The following is a 17,204-nucleotide window of genomic DNA, read 5'->3' as shown; positions in this document are numbered from 1 at the left end:
GAAGAGAATGTCTGGTCCTTGCCTTTGAGGGATTTTAAATGCAGCATTAGTCCAGATTTTTTAAGGAAAGCCCCAAGCCAAGCACCTGTCTATATCTTTGATTGTTTTCTCTTTATTAAGAGACTACAAGGCCACAAAGTCCTTGATGCATATGATTGGGATGGGCACAGGGGTGAAATGAAAGGGAACAAGAAACATGTCAGCTAGAAGTCAGGAACCCTGGGCTCTGGCCCTGCACTTTGACGTTAACCAAGTCAATTCATCTGTTCATCTGATTTTCATCTCTTAAATGAGGGGATTTGTAACTGCCCTACATACATCAGAAAGTGTTTGACCCATACCTGAGATATTAGGGGTGACTAATTTAAGAAGGACAGAACTTGCTTCTTAGGTTGACTCTTGGCATCACAATAGATGAGTAACTTTGCCCAGTGACTGAAGGCCGCCCGTGACACCAGATTCACAAATTAAAGTGACAGTAATGAGAAGAAACACCAGGCATTGGCAGCCATAAGTTAAATTATTCATAAGTCACCTTCATTAAGTGAAAGATAAAGTTTAACCAGCAATCACATGTCTAGATATGTAACAACATGCTAAGTTGGAAGTTTAATATATATAACTGAATTTCCAAAATGAGAAAGTTCAAATTAGGTGACACAGAACGAATTAAACTTCTCAAAAATCACTGAAAAGATCTGAAGTGCTTGAAAGAGTTAAAAGGGAGACAGGGTTTGTGAAGAAATATTTTTGGGGAGAGCCACTGCAGAGTTGGGAGTCTCACCCCACTTCCTCCCAAGCAGGTGAGATTCAAAGCCTCAAGCCAAGGGAGCAAAGATGTGTCAGTTAGCTACTGCTGCATAACAAATCACTCCAAAAACCAGGGGCTTTAAATAACAAGAGTTTATTTAGCTCACTGGCTGGGGGCCAGCTGGTCTAGGATGATCTCACTTATGCATGTGGAGTTGACTGTTAGGCCAGCAAATCAGTTCTGCTGATCTTGTCTGGGCTCGCTCATGTGTCTGAGATGAATCCGCTGACCCAGTTTTGCTCCATGTTGCCTCTCATCCCCCAGCAGGCTAGCCTGGGTTTGTTCATACACAGTGGCAGAGGTCTAAGGAAGTGAGCAGAAGCATCCAAGGACTCTTCAGGTCTAAGCTGGAAAAGGTACATCATTATTTCCACCGCTCTCTATTGGCCAAAACAAGTCGTTAGATCAGCCCAGATTCAAGAAAGATTTCAACCCACCTCCAATGGGAGGATCATCAAAGACACATTGAAAAGGGGTGTGGCTACAGGAAGAATGGAGAATTGTGGCCAATTTTACAAGAATCTTCAGGGAGTTTGAAATGGTGCAATTATGGGGGTTATTAGATTTAATTTCTTACATGTGACTGAGGAAATTTAAGGTGAGAGACTACAGCTTCCAAACTGAGTCACGGGGCAGAGAAAGGGAGGGAATCAAAGGCTGAGTTTGAGAAACAGCAGCACTGCCACCAGGCGTATGTTTTTCATGAGCTAGAAGTGGGCCACCTAACAGAGAGGACAGCTGGGAGGGGCAAATGGACTCCACCTAGAGGTCTGTGCTGAAGGATCCACTCAAGATCCAGGAGTGGGGAAGGGAGTGGGGTCTGGAGAAGGACTTCCCTTCCCCTCTGGAGCCATAGTTAGGACCCAACAGAAGAGCTGTATAAATCCATGAATTTACTCATCAAAGAGTTAGCTCTAAAGGCTTGACAGACTCCCAGAATATGAAAAACCATCTTATGACAGTATCAAACCAGTAAGAGCTTTTTTTCTTTTTGGGACAGTGTCTTACTCTGTCACCCAGGCTGAAATGCAGGGGCATGATCATGGCTCACCACAGCCTCAACCTTCTGGGCTCAAATGGTGTTCCCACCTCAGCCTCCTAAGTAGCTAGGAACACAGGCTTGAGCCAACATGCCCAGTTAGTTTTTGTATTTTTTTTAGAGACAGGGTTTCGCCATGTTGCCCAGGATGGTCTCCAACTCCCAGGCTCAAGCCATCCTCCCGCCTAGGTCTCCCGAAGTGCTGGAATTACAGGCATGAACCACTGTGCCCAGCCAAGAACTTTCTATATCCCTTGTCCTGTATCCCTATCAGAAAAGGCCAGGGCCACTTCCTTAGCAAGTCAAGAGGAAAGATGAGGAAGAAGGAGTGGTGACCACGTCCCCTCCCAAGTTCACCTGGAGCTGTGCTACTCCACCTGGGGCTGAGAGAGGGAGGAGACTTAATTCTAAATCTAACTTCTAAAGTTTGGAGTTTGGCTGAATGTGGTGGCTCACACCTATAATCACAGCACTTTGGGAGGCTGAGGCGGATCACTTGAGGCCAGTCCAAAACCAACCTCAGCAACATAGTGAGACCTCACCTCTACAAAAAAATTAAAAAATTAGCTTGGCATGGTGGCATGCTCCTGTAGTCCCGGCTACTGTGAAGGCTGAGGTGGGAGCATCACTTGAAACCAGGAGTTCAAGATTAAATGAGCCGTGATTGCGCCCCGGCACTCGAGCCTGGGTGACAGAGTGAGACCTTGTCTCAGAATAAATAAAGTTTAGAGTTTTGACTATTCCATGATTCTGGGCAACCTAACTAGCAAATTAAGCCTATTTGTATAGATAAGACTGTCTAGTACCTAAGTATGAGCAGAAAAGTCACACCAGAGTCTTTATCCCAGGCAGGGTTAAAGCTTCTACCACAGTGAATACATTTTAAAGAGATGGGGAGAAAAAAGATAAAGTTAGACTTGTATTGTAACCTATTATCAATGTGTTCACAGTATCAGTTATAGGTATTCATATATTATGCTTCTCTGCTGTGGCAGAAATTATTGTAGAGTGCTTGGTAGCACTGTATACAGTGGAATGTGCACTATACATATTTCCTGTTACTAATATTTTTGCTTGTTTAGTGTAAACTTCAGTCTCTCCAACTCTGCTCTTTGAGAATAGTGACTTCCAAATTTTCTACAGAATAATAAAATATCAGAAAAATAAATTTAGCATCACTACTAATCAAGGAGAAGTAAGTAAAAACAAAATACCATTTTTCATCTATGAAATAGGCAAAGGTTAAAAAACAACAATGCTCAGAGTTAGAGCAAGCGCTATGGAAGGAAAGTACAATATACTCCAGAAGGGAATGTGAGTTAACACTGTATTTTGGAAAAGCAACTTACAATATGCATCACGAACCTTGAAAATGTTTCTGACTCTTTGATGTAGCCATCCCACATATAAAATGCATTCCAGGAAATAATCAGAGAGATATGCAAAGGTGTATGTGTAGCAGAAACCTGGAAACAACTTCAATACCTATCAATAAGAGTGATTGATTAAATAATTACTTCATGCACTAGAATAATTTACAGCTGTTAAAAATATGTCATAGCAAATTATCACATTAGATGGAAAAATACAATGCTTTTAAAGCAAGATAATATAGTGCATTTACAAACATGAAAGAAAATGTATGAAAATGTTCACAATGTTTATCTCTGGGAAATAGAAATAATGGCAACTTTTTTTTCCTTTTCATTTAATTTTCTAAATTGTCTACAAAGAGTATATACTGCATTTGTTAACAGGAAAAGGCACTGTATCTGTGAGCCTCATCCACATTGTCGGGCAGATACCTGGAATTGGAATTGCTGGGTGTATGTACGTTAAGCTTCAGCAGATACTGCTAGTTTCCAAAAAAAAAATACAGTAAATACGACATATTTTTCTTAATTACTGTTTTTTTAGAAGTTTAACACAAAATTTACACTCCCACCAGCAGGGTATGTGGATGGCTATTGCTCCACACCCACGTCAGCACTTGGTATTATCGTGTTGTTCATTACATTTTCATTTCATTTCCATTCTGGTGGGTGCATGGAAGTGGAGGTGTCACACAGCAGCACCAAGCAAACCTGGGCAAGAAGGGCTCCTGCTCTGTGCCTCACACTCACTCCAGAGAGCCTCACATTTCTTCCTATCACTGTCAAGGCCTCAGGGAACCATTTCTCCATATTTCTGGCCCTCTGTCCTCAACAAAATGTAACTCTGGCCAATTATCATGAAGGTGTGTGAGTTGTGCCACAGCCAACATCAGAGGCTGGCACTGCTTTGAGAGCTGACAAGGGCTAGAGTGGAGGAAGCCCTTAGCAAGGGAAAACACAAATTAATTAACTTGTTAAATCCACTCTCCTGTGGCATGGATGCAATAGATTGTTGCATATTGGAGTTCCATTTCCCAATCATAGCAAGCACCATTTTCTTGCTTTTCTTCATGTTCTAATTCATGGTTCTGGAGGTAGTCACGAATCACAGCTGAAGAACACTTAGTCATGTTAGCCAACCAATGACATTTTTCAGTTTGCATCTATGCAAGTCTACACCAGGGCTTCGCAATCTTCACATTATTGACATTTGGGGCCAGAAAATCTCGCGTGTGTCTGTCCTGTGTATTGTAGAATGTTTAGCAGAATCCCTGGCTTCTATGCACTTAAGATGTCAACAGGACCACCATCCTTAATGTGACAATCAAAAACGTCTCCAAATGTTGCCAAATGTTTCTTGTGGCGCAAACTTGCCCCCAGTTGAGAATGACTGATCTAGACATAAAAAACCATGATCTGGAATACTGGTCCTTTCCAGAAACAACTAGGTGGACACTGAATGCTGAAATTGTAGACATTTAATTTACAAAAAATGTATTAAGATTTAATTATTTTAAAAAATTAAAATTTCTTGGCTTTAATTAAATAATTCTTATTTAGAATTTTGATAGTCAATACTTACAATTTTTAGCTTGACTTTTAATTTTAATACTTTTAAAACTTTTAAGAGAAATAAATTTTTGAAAACATACAAAAAGTTATTTTAATTTTTTATTTTTACATTTGTTTTCATTTAAATTTTTGATAAAAATTAATAAAATTGCATATATCTTGAAGATATATTTTAATCCTTTAGATTATTATTAATTAAATTAAAATTATGTGAAAGTATTGATTACAACACAGCGATTTTGCTAAAATGAGGCAAGAAGAATAACTTATGGAATAAGTACATATCACTTATGAATTATTATTTATTTACTATTCACCCAAATACCACAGGTCTATTAACAGAACACACAGATGTGCAAATATTAATTCAATTCAGTCTTCTTTGATATTTTAATGACTTTGTCATATAAAAACTGTAGCTTTATATTTGCAATGTTGTCATTATGAAGGTATATTTGTTAAAGCAAGAGGATAAAACTTTTAAATCAGTTTTTCTAGGTTGATGGATAGCATTTAAATACTTAGCTGTAATATTTAGCATTAGATTTAATTAAAATCTAATTTTAAAATCTAATCTAAAAATCTAATACTAAACGGATTAATAAATTAGATTTAAGATTTTGCATTAGAATAGTGTGTGGCCTACAATTCTCACTCCCACCCCAAGCCACATAATGGTGGGGACAGGCTCTTCTTGTGGTCTTAATTTGCATCTTTCTGATTACAAGTGAATTTGAACGCCTTTTTTGTTTACCGGTCACTTGGATTTCCTCTCTTGTGGCATGTCGGATGAAGACATTTACATATTTTCCCATTATGTTTTCTGCCCTTTAAAAATGGATTTGTTGACTTTATGTATTCTGAATATGAGCCCTGATATGGTTTGGCTCTGAGTCCCCACCCCAATCTCAACTTGAACTGTACTCCCATAATTCCCACGTGTTGTGGGAGGACCCAGTGGGAGATAATTGAATCATGGGGACGGTTTCCCCCATACTGTTCTCGTGGTAGTGAATAAGTCTCACGAGGTCTGATGGTTCTATCAGGGGTTTCCACTTTTGCATCTTCCTCATTTTCTCTTGCTACCACCATGTAAGAAGTGCCTTTCACCTCCCGCCATGATTCTGAGGCCTTCTCAGCCACATGGAATTGTAAGTCCAGTTGAACCTCTTTTTCTTCCCAGTCTCAGGTATGTCTTTATCAGCAGTGTGAAAACAAACTAATACAGTTAATTGTACCAGTAGAGTGGGGTGCTGCTGAAAAGATACCTGAAAATGTGGAAGCGACTTTGGAACAGGCAGAGGTTGGAACAGTTTGGAGGGCCCAGAAGAAGACAGAAAAATGTGGGAAATTGTGGAACTTCTAGAGACTTGTTGAATGGTTTTGCCCAAAATGCTGATGGTGATATGGACAATAAGGCCCAGGCTGAGGTGGTCTCAGATGGAGATGCGGAACTTGTTGGGAACTGGAGTAAAGATGACTCTTGTTTTGTTTTAGCAAAGAGACTGGTGGCATTTTTCCCCTGCCCTAGAGATTTGTGGAACTTTGAACTTGAGACAGATGATTTAGGATATCTGGTGGAAGAAATTTCTAAGAAGCAAAGCATTCAAGATGTGACTTGGGTGTTGTTAAAGGCATTCAGTTTTATAAGGGAAGCAGAGAATAAAAGTGTGAAAAATGTGCAGCCTGACAATGTGATAGAAAAGAAAAACCTATTTTCTGAGGAGAAGTTCAAGCTGGGCTATAAAAATTTGTATAAGTAATAAGGAGCCAAATGTTAATCCACAAGACAATGGGGGAAATGTCTCCAGGGCAGGTCAGAAGTCTTCACCGCAGCCCCTCCAATCACAGGCGTGGAGGCCTAGGAGAATATGGTTTCGTGGGCTGGGCCCAGTGTCTGCACACTGTATGCAGTCTAGGGACTTGGTGCCCTGCATCCCAGCCACTCCAGCTATGACTAAAAGGGGCCAAGGTACACCTCAGGCTATTGCTTCAGAGGGTGGAAGCCTCAAGCCTTGGCAGCTTCCATGTGGTGTGGAGCCTGTGAGTGCACAGAAGTCAAGAATTGAGGTTTGGGAACTTCCACCTAGCTTTCAGAAGAGGTGTGGAAATGCCTGGATGCCTGGGCAAAAGTTTGCTGCAGGGGCGGGGCCCTCATGGAGAACCTCTGCTAGGGCAGTGCAGAAGGGAATTGTGGTGTTGGAGTCCCCACACAGAGTCCCTACTGGGACACTGCCTAGTGGAGCTGTGAGAAGAGGGCCACTGTCCTCCAGACCCCAGAATGGTAGATCCACTGACAGCCTGCACCATGAGCCTGCAAAAGACACTCAGGGCCAGCCCAGGAAGGCATCCAGTAGTGGGGATATACCCCGAAAAGCCACAGGGGCAGAGCTGCCCAAGACCATAGGAACCCACCTCTTACATCAGCATAACCTGAATGTGAGACCTGGAGTCAAAGGGGATCACTTTGGAACTTTAAAATTTGACTGCACCCCTGGATTTTGGACTTGCATGGGCCCTGTAAACCCTTTGTTTTGGCCAATTTCTCGCATTTGGAATGACTGTATTTACCCAATACCTGTACCCCCATTGTATCTAGCAAGTAACTAGCTTGCTTTTGATTTTTCAGGCTCATAGGCAGAAGGGACTTGCCTTGTCTCAAATGAGACTTTGGACTGTGGACTTTTGGGTTACGGCTGAAATGAGTTAAGACTTTGGGGGATGGTTGGGAAGGCATGATTGGTTTTGAAATGTGAGAACATGAGATTTAGAGGGGCCGGGGCAGAATGATATGGTTTGGTTCTGTGTCCCCACTCAAATCTCATCTTGAATTGTACTCCCACAATTCCCACGTGTTGTGGGAGGGACCCAGTGGGAGATAATTGAATCATGGGGGTGGTTCCCACATGCTGTTCTTGTGGTAGTGAGTAAGTCTCACAAGGTCTGATGGTTTTATCAGGGGGTTCTGCTTTTGCATCCCTCTCATTTTTTCTTGCCACTGTGGTGTAAGAAGTGCCTTTTGCCTCCTGCCATGATTCTGGCCTCCCCAAGCCACTTGGGTATGTCTTTATCAGCAGTATGAAAATGGACTAATAAAAGCCTTTTCTTGATTTATGTCTCACACACACACCCCACCCCACTCTGTGACCTGAATTTTCGTCTCTGAACAGTGTATTTTGAAGAACCGATGCTCTCAATTTTAATGTAGTCCTGTGTATTAATCCTTCCCTTCATTTTTAGTGTTTTTTTGGGGTTCTGCCTAAGAAATATTTTCCTCACTTCAAGGTCAGAAAGATATTCTCCTGTGTTATCTTTTATAAGTTTCATTGCTTTCCTTTCTCTCATGATTCTGTGATCCACCTGGAATAGATTTTGGGGTATGGTGTGCAGCAAGGCATAGAGCTTCATTTTTTTACATAAAGCAACTCAAAATAATTTACAGATAAATTATTAGAATCAATAGGGGAATATGGTGAAGTTGCCAAGAGCAATATACAAAGGAACATATTTCTATGTTCCAACATTAGAAAAATTTTTGTATAGATACCATTAATAATATCAAAAACATCAAATATCTAGGAGTAAATCTAATGAAAGTTAAGAAGGACTCTTACATAGAAAACTATGTAACATGACTGAGGGAAATGAAAGAAGTCTACATAGATGGGAGAGGGGGGCTGTACCACAGTTATGGAGGCTGACCGAGGGTCTCCTTGCTTCTTCCTTCCAAACCGCCTCTCCACTGTAGTACAGATTTCATTCCCCAGAGACCTCAGCTGGGGCTGTTCCCGTTCCCTGGTCTTCCCTCTCTAAGATTCCCCTCCAATCTACCCTGTTTTCTTTTCTATTCCCTTCAGCCCTTCCCATTGTGAGATAGTAGTGTTGGTCAAAAGGAGTGCTGGTCACCAAGGCTACTTTGGAAAAGGGTCATAAGTGCTTTTAGGAAGCAGGGGGTGTGCAGGACCAAGGAAGCAGTCAGGGGTAAGGCAACATGAAATAAATAGCAGGGCTGGTGGTAAACTCCTCGAGAGCATATGCCTACTCTAAATTTGGAAAAAGAAAAATTTAAAAAGCCATTTTGATCAAACAAATATTTGTAGACTAGACTGAGCCCACAAGCTACTGGGTCTTAAAAATCTCTCCAGGTGAGTCTAATGAGCTAATGCTGAGAACCACACAAGACCAGTAGAAGGGCTGTGTATTAGTCAGGGTCCCCAAAGAAATAGAACCAATAAGGTGCATGTGTGTGCACACGTGTGTGTGTGTGTACACAGGCATGTGTGTAAAATAAGGAACTGACTCACATGATTATGGAGGCTGCCAAGCCCCAAGATCTGCAGAGCAAGTCAGCAAGCCAGAGTCCCAGGACAGTTGACGGTGTAGTTCCAGTCCAGATGCCAGCAGGTTCAAAAACACAGAAGAGCCAAGGTTTCTATTTGAGTCCAAAGTCAAGAAAAAACTGAAGTCCCGGTTTGAAGGCAGCCGGCAAGGGGGTTGTCTCTTCCACGGGAGAAGGGTCAGCTTGTTTCTTTTGTGCAGGCCTTCAACTGATCAAATGAGGCTCACCCACATTAGTGAGGGCAGTCTGCTTGACTCAGTTTACTGATTTAAATGCTCATCTCACCCAAAAACACCCTCACGAAAACATCCAAAATAATGTTTGACCAAATGTCTGGGCACCCTGTGGCCCAGCCAAGTTGACACATAAAATTAACTACCACAAGCTGTTTTTAACCAGCCATACCCATTAGGCTCTCCTCATGAACATTCTCAAAATGGAGTTTCTGTTCCAACACTGGAGTATCTGACTGGTCAGGAATGGGGTGGGGCCTACAGAAGTGTGTTTTGCTTTCAAGTTAAAGGCTCAGCATAAACTGGGATGGGAGGCAGGAGTCAAATCTATATTTATAAATGGGCTGATGTCTGCACAGCACTTCCTAAAGCTGAGGAGCAGAAGCCAGGGGACTCTCCACTAACAGCTTACCCCTGGAATGAACTGGGAATGGGAAACCCAAAGACAGATGATGGTAGCCACAATTTTCAGAACTGAGGACAGAACAGAGTTGGGAAGTGGGCCACAGAGTGACTGCTTCTGGGAGGGCAGAGCTGTGGGCCAAGAAGGTGGACCCTAACCAGACAGGACATGGCCATGCTTGGGATGGGGAAGGCCCAAGACAGAAAAGCAGAAAAGGAAGGAGATTAGCTAATTCAAGATACAGGAACACTGATAGCTTTGAAAGTAGGAGGCTTCGAATGAGAGACTGCCAGGCCCTGAAGAGACTGATTTTTTAACTAGCCAATGGGGCTGGTTTATGAGGAGAGATAGGAGCCAGTTAAGGCTTATTTGGGCACCTCATTGTTTGGTTTGGCTTTCGTTTGTTTTAGACCAGAAGCAGCTCACATGTCGGTGAGCCCACTGGCTATTTCTCATTGCTTTGTCCTGACCTGAGACTCTTAGAAACCCCTTTGACGAAACATTGCTCCTACAGGTGCCAGGGCACCCAGGGGCTCCTGCTGAGAAGATGCCCTCCGCTTCCTGCTGACACTGAAGCTTCCAGAAGTGAGTTAGTTCTACCCCATTTTCCTCTGCAGAAAACTCTCACTGACTTCTCAGCCCCTCGGCAGCTTTTCCCAGATAGGTGTTATCTTAGTCAACTCACCCTACCATGACAAATTACCACAGACTGTGGCTTAAACAACAGAGATTTACTTCTCACAGTTCTGCAGGCTGGGAATTCCAATAGCAAGGTGCTGGAAGGGTAAGTTTCATTTCCAGGCATCTTCTCTTGGCTTGCAGCCGGCCACCCTCTTGTGTGCAGTGGAGAGAGAGATCTCGATCTCCTCCTCTTCTTGTAAGACGCTAATTCCACCATGAGAGCCCACCCTCATGACCTCACGTAACCTAATTACCCCTCTGCTATGGTCTGCTTGTGTCCCACAACGTTTGCATGTTGAAACTTGATCACATATGTGATAGTTCTGAGAGGCAGGGTCTTCAGGACGTGATGAAGTTATGAGAGTGAAGCCCTCACGGTGGGGATTAGGCCCCTGATAGAAGCACTGGAGGCAGTGAGTTCATCCCATTCCATCTCTTCTGCCACATGAGGACACAGTGTTCATCGCTTCCTGAGGATGCAGCAACAAAGTGTCACCTTGGAAGCACAGAGCAGCCCTTACCAGGTGTTGAACCTGCCGGCACCTTGATCTTGGGCTTCCCAGCCTCCAGAACTGTGAGAAATACATTTCTGTTCTGTAACAATTATCCAATCAGGGCCAGGCACGGTGGCTCATGCCTGTAAGTCCAGCACTTTGGGAGGCCAAGGTGGGTGGATCACCTGAGCTCAGGAATACAAGATCAGCCTGGCCATCATGGTGAAACCCTGTCTCTAGTAAAAATACAAAAATTAAAATTAGCCCAGCATGGTGGTGGGTGCCTGTAATCCCAGGTACTCAGGAGGCTGAGACAGGAGAATCGCTTGAACTCAGGAGGCTGAGGTTGAAGTGAGCCGAGATCATGCCACCGCACTCCAGCCTGGGTGACAGAGCAAGACTCTGTCTCAAAAAAAAAAAAAAAAAAAAAATTACCCAACCAGGTATTTCATCATAGGAATACAAGTGGACTGAGACACTCCTAAAGGACTCATCACCAAATACCATCACCTTGGAGATTAAGGCTTCAACTATGAATTTTGAGTGGACACAACTCAGTCCATAGCTGGCATCCTACTGGCTTCAGGATTTTTGCTACCTTTCCTCTCCCCAAACCATTACTAATGTACTTTTAAAATTTAAGTGGGTCACCTTAGCTCACCTTTTAACTCAACTTTATTTTAAAGGAAGATTTAATCACTGTAATACATAGAAAACCCCAGCTAATTTGTGTGTATAGTTGGGAAAGGCAAAATTTATTCTACCACCTTCTCTGAGAGGATTGGATCCCAAGAATCAGAGTAATTAATACTAGCTACAATAACAGTAAGTACAAAATCTGAGTGGCTTCAGGCTCTAAAGCAGGGGTCAGCAAACTGCAGTCCACAGGCCAGATCTGGCCCGTTGCCTGGTTTTTGTGAAGAGTCTTTATCTGGGGCATAGCCACACTCATTCATTTATGTGCTCTTTCTGGCTGCTTTTGCACTGACAGCAGAGTTCACCGGTTGGAAGACCAATGACCGCCAAGTGACTGAGGACCACCTAGCCTCAAGTGTTAACTCTTGGGTCCTTTTCAGGAAAAGCTTGCTGAGCATGCTCAAAGGTTTACTTCTCACTCCTGTCACAGTCCTGTTGCGTTCAGTAGACAGCCTTTCATGACATGTGAAAAGACTTGTGTTGGGACTTGGATTGCATCTGCCCAGGAGCAGATCCTGGGTGACCCCAGGAAGCCCCATTAGGGGAGTGGGAAAGTGAAACAGGGAAAAGAAGCAGATGGAGGAAGTGTTCATGAGCTGTCATCGCTGTGGGCACTTGGAGCTCCTTCCTGCTGGGGACCTGGGCCGCTGTGTAGGACACATGTCAGAGTCATCCCATTCGAGGGCAGTGGAAGTGGGGGTATTTATCCACCACTGGCTGAGGGGCTTGCGCTCCCCAGCCCTCTGGCCCATGCCACAGGCAGTTGGAGCCCCACCCTGCTGCTGATGAAAGCTCCCAGGCTGGGAGTTACGTTTCTTGGAGTAAGAAGAGGTGAGTCCAGGAAAGGGATCCCAAAGGCACACCAGCGGGCACCCACAGGGCATGCTGCCTGGTGCCATGGACCCTCAGGGCCTCCGTGGATTCCTCCCCTTCCTCCTCTCCATTCGTCAGCTGACAAGCCAAGAGCAAGAGAACAGCCTTCATGCCCAGGACTGGAAGAGGCTCACTTTCCTCCACTCCCTTTCCATCCATGGCAACCGCTACCTGCAAGGAGCCCGGGGAATGCAGTCAGCTTGCCCAGGAAGAGGAAATAGACTCATGAACTTCTAGCCAGTCTCTGCCTTAGTAACTTTCACTTAAAATTTAGTTTCAAGAAGCTATGAGGGTGATCCCCAAAGCCTGTATTTCTGGATTTGTCAAGTAACTTAGCGGTGGAAAAGCATTCCTTACTTGGCGGCCATATCACACCTTCCAAATGCCTCTGCACAGGCTTTGAGATATTTTCAACTCATGCCCTATACAAGTGCAGATGGTTTAAAGATACCTAGTTATGGCTGAGGGAGGTAGAGAACTCACTTACAGGAATCCGGCTTCCCTGGCTCTGGCACACTGCTGGATGAGGCCCCTGGCACCTAACTCTCCAGGCATTTCAAACCCAGGAGGTCTTTAGGCCTGCCTTTGTGGTAATACTGAGACAAGAGGACATCAATGGGGTGTCTGCTTTGTGCCAGGCATGTTGCTGCATCATCTTGAGGTATCCATAACACTACAAACAGGCTCAGGGATGAAAAGTATCAACTAGTGGTTATTATGTGCTTATACATTAACTCATTTACTCCTCAGTCAAAATTCTTAGGCTGCTTGTCCTTCAGTTTTCTCACGTGTAAGATGGAGGTGGGAATAGCTGTCACTAATATCTATTCTTCCTGTCCTCCTTTGTATTATAATAGCCCATCCACTACCATCACCAATTTTTAGCTGCACACATAATTGCCTGGGATAATGCAAACATTTCCCAGGCTTCCTTGAGATATGTGACTAAGTTCTAGACAATGAGATATAAACAGAAATGTCATATGCAACTTCTAAGGAGTGTTCCAAAGGAGCAAGCCTGAATTTCTTCAACTATTCCTTCTTCCTACTGGCTGAAATATGGATGTGATGGCTGGTTCTTGGGCAGCCATCTTGTACTATGAGGAAGACAACAGATATTGAGAAAGGATGAGGAAAAGGACACAATCAAACCACATACCAGCCTATGGCTCTCCCCTTTGGACATCATTCACCTGTCAGGGAAATTGATCACTATCTAATTTAAGCCTCTGATGCTTGATCAGCCACATTGGTATGATCTGGGAATTTGTTAGAGATGCAGAATGTTGAACCCCACCCCAGACCTGCTGAATCAGAATCTGCATTTTAACAAGATCCACAAGTGACTTGTGTACAAAATAAAATCTGAGAGGCAGTGGTTCCAGCTACTGTTATCTGAGAGAGGCCTGTCACTCAACAGTTGAACTCAGTCCTAACTAATGTCCCACTGCACAGCACTGCTGGGAGGATTAAATGAGTCATGAAGTCAAAGCACCTAGCACAAGGCTCTGCCCAGCATGAGGAGTGAGAGTTTGTGGGTTAAATTGCCTTGGGGGTGGGTTCTGTGATGGAGCACAGGTTTATGGCAACATTGCCATCTGCCCTATGGGCCCAAGGACATCCCCTAACTGTGTGAAACCTTGGAGACAGAGCAGAAGGGGTGCAGTATTTGTTGAATACCAACTTGAGAGGTTTTGTAGAAGCCATTAATTAGGGACCAGGGGAGGGAGAGGACCTGGGATGGGCCTTCCAGAGCCTGCTGCACAGCTTTGACCCCAAATGGTGTAGACCTAGGGAGCAGAAGGGGAGGGAGGTCTTAGACCACTGAGCAGGGGTGGCAGGTGTGAGGGACACAAAGCACCCTCTTCATGCTGCCTGCGAGCATGAGAACACCCACATGCTGGTCTCTCATTCCCACATCCAGGCTGTGGAGGGAGAAACCTTCTGGCTGGGGAATGGCTCTGCTGCTGTACTTATCCCAATTTTCCAGCCGGCCAGGCTTTATCTCTCCTGTGATGTGATTGATGGAGCTCTCCGCAGGGCCTCTCATTATGGTCTGAAGGACACAGTGGCCTAGTTTTCGTGCAGGGATGCAGGGAGCCCAGTCATGTGGGACTGTGGCCCACTGTGTAGGGTGTTTTGGAGACAGATGGGACTTTTCTGACCAGGAGGTCATGGGGTGGTTCTGAGGCAAGGGCTCCTGTTAAAATACCTGTGCTCAGCTGAAGCAGAAGGTTCCTAGAATGGAAGGAGCAAGAACTGACGTGGGCTCCACGTCCCTCGCATGCTGTGGCAGGCCTGCCCTGATCCTGCCCTACTCTGTGCTGTCCACCACTTGTCTGGTAGCTGGAGCATGCCCACACCCTGACAGCCCAGGAGGGCTTGGTGGGTATCCCTGCCAGGAGAGTCCACTTGAGTGGCTACAGCAGCGCTGTGCTCTGCATGTGTGTGAGGCTGTGTGTTTGTCTATTTCTCTGTGTCTCCGCCATCTCTATTTTCCCCAATACCTGGAAGCAGAATCACAGCATGATGAGAGGTCTCTGGGACTACATTGCCCTGGTTGTTGGAATCCTGGCTGTAGCTGTTGGACCATGAACAAATTACTTTGCTGTGTCACAGATTTTCTGTTTGTGATGGAGATCATTGGGTTGTTGTGAGAATTAAATGAGTTGACCCATACACAGTCCTCACAGTAAGCCCTCAGTCAATGGTAGGTGATGCCTTCCCTCCCCGACCTAAGGTCCTACATACTACTGCCCAGCAGCCTAAGAGCGAAGGGCCTACGCCTGTCAGGAGTCTGGGAGGATATGCTGGGGAAGGTTGATGGGGCAGAGGTGAGGACAAGCCCAGAGGAGGTACTTCCTCACCTCTCCCCTTCCTCCTCGGTAACTCACTAGACGATCCTGCCATCCTGCAAAGTGACATCTCAAGTCACAGCCACATGGCAAAACCTTCCCTTTAGCTGTCACAGCAAAACAGAAAAGGCCAGGGTTGAGTGAGAAGACCTGGCACCAACACTCACTGTATGAGCTTAGGAAAATGACTCATCCCCCTTGAGCCTCAGTTTCCCCAGGTGTAAAGTGGAGATGACATCGTCTTTGCCCTCCACACGCCCCTAGGGCTGGCTGGAACTCAGAGACAACTCTGCCTCCTCCAGTCTGTGTTCTCCCTCCCATTCATGGGACTCTTCAGATGCCACCTGTGTGCTGTGGCATTTACGTTAGTCAGGTTAGGTCAGGCTTGCCACAGTAACAAATTATCCTTGAAATCAGAGCTGGCTTCTTTCTTGCTAACACAGACTCTAGTGAGGGTCTGGGGACTCCCAGGGCAGCCCCCTGCCCCATGGTGACTCGGCAATCCAGGTGCTTGAATCCAGGCTGCCTCCTTCTCAACCCGGGGCTTCAGTCACCACAGTTGGGAAGGAGAGAGCGGGAGGGCTGCATGCTGACCCATAGATGCTTTATCCAGGAGTCCCAGGCAGCACTTCTGCTCACAGCCCATTGGCTAGAACCTTCCCGTGGCTTTGCCTTTCTGCTGGGAGGCAGGTCAACGTGAAGAGCACAACATTACCCAGTAAGCAGCGAACATCTTGCCAAAGAATCTCTTTCCATCTTAACCTCTGCCTTTGTTTTCTCAGTGTCATGGGCCACTCAAAAACCTGCAGAGGAGCTCCAGGCAAAAATGGCACCATCCTGGGGCCACGTCCAGCTCAGGGGAAGAGTTGGCTGTGTCAGTACAAGTCGGACCTCTTCAAGTGTGGGGAGAATTTAATCACAAATCCAAAGGTCCCACCAGGCCAGCAACCAAGTTCAGAGCCCAGGCCCACAAGCCCTAGACTTTGAAACAGAGTAGGGAGGGGCCAGCCATCCAGAGAATGGACCTGCTGCCTGTAGTTGCCAAGTTTGGAGTAAGTCCCCAAGAGTCTCTCTTTCATGAAATCCCCTTAATTCTATCCAGTTGCAAACAAAAGGAGATTCTGTTTCTCCAAAGCCACCGATCCCTTAAGTGGCTTTCCCTGTTACTTGGGTTCTTATTAAGGTTACGTGGGACTGAGTCACCCGTCCTTGAGTGACAGTTCAACTTGAAGACAATGTCTTGCAGAGCTGCTGCCCAGGTGCCATCGCCAAATGCCCTGCTTGTAGTAATCTCTTTTTCAATTACTATTTTCTGCTTAAGCCCATTGTTGCCATGTAGGTGACTCTGACATTTTAGCTAAATGTCTTCTTGGGAGACGTCATCCTCTCTTTTAAAGCAGTAATTCTTTCAGAGGGATTTTACCTAGGGGCAGAGATGGTGAGGTGAGGGGGACTGCAGAGGCTTGAGCTGGAGCCTTTCCCAGGCAAGCAGTGCCAGCAGCCCAAGCCGTTCCCTGGCCCTGAGGGGTCACTTGTGCCTGAGGAGGAGAAGACAGAGCAGGGGACCAAGATCCAGTCTCTCCTCTCCTAAGAGTCCTAGACACTCAGGGGACCTGTCTTGTCTGGGTTCCCCAGAAGCAGACTCTGAGACAAGGACTCAAATATAAGTAGCTAATCTAGAAAGTGATGCCCCAAAACTCTACCAGGTGTGGGGAGACAGGGAAGGGCAGGGCGCTGTTTTCAAGCCCATCTGGGCTGCCAGCACCTGGAGTTTCTTCCTCCTCCCTGGGGAACTCCTGGAGGTGGAGTAAAACCCTCTGCTCAGTTACCCCAGC

General features: G+C 45.3%; 1 long non-coding RNA gene across 1 annotated transcript; it reads right to left on the bottom strand.

Moving 5' to 3' along the window:
* Window positions 1-891: 891 nt before the first annotated feature.
* LOC129032805 (uncharacterized) lies at window positions 892-8,624 on the bottom strand. The gene is made up of 3 exons (XR_008501466.1): window positions 8,479-8,624; window positions 3,216-3,335; window positions 892-1,158 (listed from the first exon to the last, which is right to left on the bottom strand). It is a non-coding gene; the product is annotated as an uncharacterized LOC129032805 (long non-coding RNA).
* Between the last annotated feature and the right edge of the window lie 8,580 nt (window positions 8,625-17,204).

The sequence above is a fragment of the Pongo pygmaeus genome, chromosome 2 (assembly GCF_028885625.2).
Source record: "Pongo pygmaeus isolate AG05252 chromosome 2, NHGRI_mPonPyg2-v2.0_pri, whole genome shotgun sequence".
Classification (NCBI taxonomy): domain Eukaryota; kingdom Metazoa; phylum Chordata; class Mammalia; order Primates; family Hominidae; genus Pongo; species Pongo pygmaeus.
The sequence above is the reverse complement of the archived record's forward strand: the minus strand, read 5'-3'. Positions and strand labels throughout refer to the sequence as shown.